This window comes from Choloepus didactylus, chromosome 9 (assembly GCF_015220235.1).
Source record: "Choloepus didactylus isolate mChoDid1 chromosome 9, mChoDid1.pri, whole genome shotgun sequence".
Taxonomy (NCBI): Eukaryota; Metazoa; Chordata; class Mammalia; order Pilosa; family Megalonychidae; genus Choloepus; species Choloepus didactylus.
The window spans coordinates 64,097,486-64,103,888 of record NC_051315.1 but is presented as its reverse complement, the minus strand read 5'-3'; the positions used below and the strand labels follow the sequence as shown (position 1 = coordinate 64,103,888).

The following is a 6,403-nucleotide window of genomic DNA, read 5'->3' as shown; positions in this document are numbered from 1 at the left end:
TATAGCTTACACTGTGCGACCGTGTGATTATGAAAACTTTGTGGCTCCCACTCCCATTATACAGTGTATGGACAGATGAATAGAAAAATGAAGACAAAAGTAAATGAATAATAGGGAGGGAGGAGGGGGATGGGATATTTCGGGTGTTCTTTTCCACTTTAACTTTTATTCTTATTCTTTTTTTGTGTATGGTAATGAAAATGTTCAAAAACTGAATGTGGTAATGACTGTACAACTATATAATGGTGCTGTGAACAACTGATTGTACACCGGGGATGATTATATGGCATGTGAATGTATCTCAAAAAAATGAATTAAAAAAAAAGCATGTAAAGATACAAGTGTGCACATGGGAGTGGTATGAGAGCAGAGAAAACCTAGAGTCAAGGATGAAGGAGCCTTGGACACTAATTGTGAAGCACATATATTCCCACTTTTTCTGCTTCTATTCAAATAATACATAGCCTTGGTATTTTAAAATATGATTAAACTGTCATTATATTGATGATAATTTTCTGCTGTTGTTGCTGACTTCAAATGCACACATTCTAATATCTGTGTCATCTTGGTATTAACTTCTCTTTTGGGCCTGGAGGTGGCAGCTTTCAGAATTGGTAAAAAAACAAAACAAAACAAAACAAAACAAAACATTAGCACCGGCTTGGAGTGGTCTCAGTTTTCTCCAAGTGTTTGCTGTAGATCTCAAGGTAGGCCATATATGAGGATGCGGTTGGGTGATTGTGGGAGCCCCAGGCCCCCAAGCGTCTTGGACTGTACATAGCAGTTTGCTTGACCTAGGACAAATAAGGTTTGACTTATTCTCCTAGTTATATCAGTTGCTAAATGTAATCTATACCTGAAACTACCTCCTCCCTGAGATTCCGTGAGATACGGTTATCTACAAGATAATCTATAATCCTCCCCTCCTCCCTGTTGACATTGCACGACCCCCCTCCCACTCCCCACCTTATGCTCTCATATCCATTGGAACGTGGAGCCCTTAAAACCAGCTTATTCAGCCCCCAAAGTGTGGACTATTTCCACGTTGAGCTCTGAACTCGCTGCCATTCAGAGCAGCTCCTGAATTCAGGGCAGTGTGACTTGACTTCCCTGCCCTGAAGGTAAGCCCCATAATAAAGGCTCATGTTTCAGAACTGTGTCAGGTGCTTTCTTTATAGTCCTTTGGCAACAAAAGCCCTGTTGGGCCCTGACAGTGATGATAAATCCATCACCACTAGTAGCAAAACTACCTGAAGAATCCCCCATCAACCTTGGCTCTTTCCACGGGAAGGGCAGCGCACTGTCCCCACATGGTGGGCAGGGAAACAGATGCTTGCCGACCTTGGGCTTCTGTGGGTTCCACCTCCCGGGGGAGGGGCTGGGCAGGAAGGAACTTTTAATTCAGTTAAAAATGAATTCAAACATTAAGGTGTCTCAAAACTGAACCCTCTCTTTTGTGAACAGAGGGGAAGGCGATGGGGAAAGGCTCCCCGCCCTCCCGCGTGGGGGAAGGGGGACACAGCAGCAGCGGGGAGCTGGAGAGAAGGCAAGTCTTTGGGAGAAAGGACACCCCTCCCATTTTCCACTCCTCCGGGCAAACGCTCGTCCTGGACCCCACGGCCTCGTCCTCTCACTGAACAGGGAGGGGGACGGAGGAAAACACGAACCCCAGCCTCCTAGGCACCCCATTCCCGCCACCGTCCTCCACGGGGACCCGAGGCAGTGGGGCGCAGAGCCTCCTCGCGGGGCAGCAAGAGCAGGGCGAGCAGGGCGGGCGGCGGGCGGGGGCGCAGCGGCCTCGCGGCGCGTCCACATGTGGCGGGGCCGCAGGGGGGTGACGGGGAGCTGAGGGGGAGGGGTCACATCACAGCGAAGTTCCCGGATGGTCGCAGCCTCCCGGCGCTGAGCGCCTTTCCTGCCCGCCCGGCTCAGCCCTCGCGGACGAAGGAAGAAGTTTCCCAGAAAAAATGCGCGGCGCGCCGCGGGGCTGTGGAACCGCCCGGAGCCGCTGCGCGGTAAGGCACGCGCTGCTGCCGCCGTCTCGGGCGCGACCCGGGCGCACAGGCGGGGCTCCGGGGTCTCGGGACAGCGCCTGTGCAGACCCCCGCGGTCGCCGGGGCCGGGCCGGGCTCGACCGCGGGGCTCGGGAGCAGAGCTTGGCGCGCGGTGGGCGCGGGGCGGGTGGCGCGGCCGGGGGTAGCCGGGGACGTCCGGGCCCTGTCGGTGCGGGCTGCGGGCGCGGGCGCGCGGAAGCCGGGCTCTGCCTGCGGCCTGGGGAGGGGCGCGGTTCCGGAGCCCGCGGCCGCGCGTCCTGCTGGTCGGGCAGACCGCCTGGGGAAGAAGTGGTCGCGGACAGCGCGGGATGCGGACGCGGGTGCCCAGTGGGCTGGGTGCGACCCCTGCGCTCCTCGGACCCCGAGGCCGCCCGGTGGGGTTTGCGATCCTGTGCTCGCCGGAGTTACCCGCGCGACAGGGGCTTCCCGGAGATGCTCCTGGGCTAACGGGGAGTTGTGGGCATCTGCAGGGCCAGTTCATGTTTGCAACCGCCTAGCCCAACTCGCTGTGGGAAAAGTGCCCCTCCCGCGACCCGCTACCCGCCCCGGCGCTCCCAAGCAGCCCGCTTGCTCGGTGGCGGCGTAGGAGCGCCGAGGGCCGCTCCGAAACTCTCTGGACAGCTTTACCTGGGTCTCGCTCCCCCTGCCTTTTTCTGCTTTAAAAAAGAACAGTTAAAGAAAGTTGCAGGGGAAACCAGCTAACACGGTCCGGGTGACCCAAACCCTAGACTGGTGGTAGTAGATTTAGAACTCCGAGATTATCAAAGGGTGTGTCCGTGTGAGGAACCGAGCCTGGCTAGGTCTTTTGGTCCTGCTTAATCCGGGTGGAATGTTCCTTCCTGGGCCGCGCGGGCTCCTGTCGCTGTCTGATCTTTCCAGGAAGCCTCTCTGGTTGTCAGCAGAGAATGACTGCGTGGGCTTGGCTCCTTCTGAAAATCGCGGATCAGTTCTGCGCCTTGGATCTTCCCTGAAACCGCCCCCCTCCCTTGTCCGTATGTAGCCTCGGACTCCAGGCCCGTGCCCCGCAGAACTCGCCCTGCTTCGGGTTTTCTTTTGCCAGTTTCCCAAAGCAATTTAAAAACATGTGGTAGCTTCATTTCGAGTCATTGGCATTTTTTCCTCTCCAAATATGCCCATTTCTATAACTGACAAAATAACTCGAAGAAATTTTCTATTTAAATTTGTAATCACCTTTTAAAAACAATGATTTTATTTTATTGAGGAGAAATTCATATAACATAAATGAACTTGTATAACATAAAATGAACCATTTTAAAGTGTACTATTCAGTGGCATTTGGTACATTCACAATGTTGCAAAACCAACATGTAAATCACCTACTGTTGTTTTGTGTGTTTATCTGAGTGTCATCCCTCAGGATTGAATTTTTCAGGGGATAGGAAGAAGTTACATTATTCTCCAAATCCCCGACTACCTGTAGGAACCCACTAAGCATTGAATGAAAGTGTACACACTACAGTCTGCAGATGTTATTAAACTCTTTAACAACATCATCTACCTCCCTGGAACCCACCCAACCTCTGCCACAGAGAAGCGCAAGCATTCTTTTAGGTTGTGTGATGTAGGTAAACAAGGCACGGATCAAATCCTGGAACATTGAGAAAGAATGAGATTACTTCCAGCTGGGGAGATTCATGCCTCCTTCCCCTTGTTAGTTCTGTTACAAGTTAAGTGTCTACTGTGTGTTCAACCACTTTTTGGTGCCCCCAGGCATATCGTGCAACTTGAGCCTCATTTATTTCAACCAAGAGATGGAGTTAAATAACCTCTGCTCCTCCTCCGTCACAGGATGTGAAACAGCAAAAAAGCTGCACTAGCACAAAGAGTGTTAGAGAGCCACCCAGATACCATGCAGTGCGTGGCACCAAGACATAAGAGTGATAATGAGCAGAAAGGGGGAAAGAACAAGAAGAGGTGGTAGGCCCTTACCTGTCTTAAGGGCTCTGGTCAGGCATGAGACCCCTTTTGTGGGCAGTGTTCGTAAGGGGACTGAGTCATTGTCTTGGTATTCCAGGGTGTTCCTAGCTGTGGTTGTAATTTTAGGAACAAATGTGGCTTCCACAACAATACTGGAAGAACAAAACTACCAAGAAGCACTTTTTATTTGTTGCTATAGCCCCTTCACTTTTAAGCATCTGATATTTGGGATTATACCTCTCATGGTCATGATATTCCTGAAGCAAGACTGTTCATTGAAGTCTACCAAATTCCTGATGACTTCCACATAGGGTTCTCTCTGCTGCTGTTTCCCAGCAATCCACAAATATGCCATGGTGCTCAAAGCTTTAGTGGGTTTGTGCCTTGTGACTCACTCTTTGCCCAGACCCAGTGTGAATCAGGTTGCAGTTGAAATCAAGCAAGATACTCATTGAGCATTGGAAGGTTCCTGCTTGGGTTGCTGCTGGGCATGGAGGTGGGAGACATAGCTCAGAAAGAGATGGGGTTTGCCCCAAATGCTGCCTTCTGTTAAGAGATGAAACATGGTTTCAAATAGTAGAAATGAAAAGCAGAACATGGTGAATGAGATTTAAAAAAAAAAAAGGAAGATCAAATAATAGGGACGTTTAGAGGAGGGTGAAATTACTTCCACCTGGAGCAATCAGTCCATTCATTTGTCTATTTAACAAACATTTATTGTGTCTACTATGTGCCAGGCCTACGAAGATTAATAGGCCCATTCACACTGTGTTCCACCTTGACTGCCCAAATTGAAGAACAGTTCAAGTTTCACCTCTCTGCTGACAGATGAATACTTCCTCAGTGGGTCTCATCGTATTGCCCAGCCCTGACATTTGTCACTCGTAGCTCACCCCGTAGGTATTTTGGTTAGGTCAAAATAATTAACTCTGTCTCTTGTATACTTTTAAATAATAACAACTCTAGGCTCACCAGAAGCCCTCAGGATACCTTCAGCTAATTGAGTAATGCTATTCTGCTTAACACTGTTAACCTACTATTGTAGTATGCTGGTTCTTGGCCATGGGTGTGACTGGTAATTTATAAAGGCTTGATTCTGTAAGTCTGGGGTGAGGCCCAGGAATCTGTTTTGTGAAAGCCCTCCCCCTCCACCCCCAGGTAAGCTGACGTGCTACCTGGGTGCAGTTGCATGGAGGGTTCAACCCCTGGCTGGCCTGGGGCAGCCCAGAAAGTTGGACTGATCTTGCTTCCAGTTCCAATGCTGTCTCTTATAGGTCTGTGACTTCTATTTCTCCACCTTTAAAATAAGAGTAAAACCTCTACCTCACGGGTTTGTTATGAGAAATGGATGAGGTCATGTGTATTGATCATTTTTAGCAGATTGCCTGGCACAACTGCTGTTTGGTATTTGTGGGCTACTATTATTACCATATTATTTTTTTTAATTTTTATTTTCAGTACATTAAATTTACCAATGAAAACATTCTAAAAATTCCTTTTTTCCTTTTTAACAAAATGTAATAAAACATAAAACCCCTAAAACAGAATATTGACATTTGCAATTCAAAATCGAATTAACAGAATGTTAAATATTTACAAAACTATATCTCTTAAAAATATTTATAAGGGTACATGCAGTTTTGTAGAATTGACATAAAAGAATGGCTCAAAAATGGGAGAATTTTCCTTCATTCCTAAAAAGAAAATATGTCCAATAGCAGCTGTGAAGATTCTTAAGTACATAAGGTTTGTTTTTGGTTTCAGTACCAAAGCCTTTATCCTTTTCGTGCTTGTAAGAACTTACTCGTGTTCTTTTAGAAACAAGTGGTGAGGGCTTACCACAGCATGTGAAGTTGCAGCTGGGGATGGGTGACCTTTGCCCACCCTCAGTCAATAATATATCAGGAACCTGACCTTAGAAATTTCTGTTTTAAAATTGAATTACTACGTTTAGCTTAACACCTACTTGCGTTTTTTAAAAATTTATTTTTATTGAGATACATTCACATACCCTGCAGTCATACAAAGCGTACATTCAGTTGTTCACAGTACCATTATATAGTTGTGCATTCATCACCAGAATTAATTTTTGAACGTTTTCTTTACCACACACACAAAAATAATAAGAATAAAAATTGAAGTGAAAAAGAACAATTCAAGTAAAAAAGAACACTGGGTACCTTTTATTTTTTTTGCCCCCAATTTTCTACTCATCCATCCATACACTGGACAAAGGGGAGTATGGTCCATATGGCTTTCCCAATCACACTGTCACCTCTCCTAAGCTACATTTTTATACAATCTTCAAGATACATGGATTCTGGGTTGCAGTTTGATAGTTTCAGGTATTTACTACTAGCTATTCCAATTCATTAGAACATTACCATTATTATTGTCAATGTTAGTATGTA

General features: G+C 47.3%; 1 protein-coding gene across 1 annotated transcript in view; it reads left to right on the top strand.

The window, feature by feature from the left end:
* The first annotated feature begins 1,892 nt into the window (after nucleotides 1-1,892).
* Nucleotides 1,893-6,403, top strand: part of WIPF1 (WAS/WASL interacting protein family member 1) — a 124,385-nt gene continuing 119,874 nt past the window's right edge. The window contains exon 1 of the mRNA XM_037850299.1: nucleotides 1,893-2,015. The gene's annotated coding sequence lies outside the window, so the exon portion shown is untranslated. The remainder of the gene's footprint in view (nucleotides 2,016-6,403) is intronic.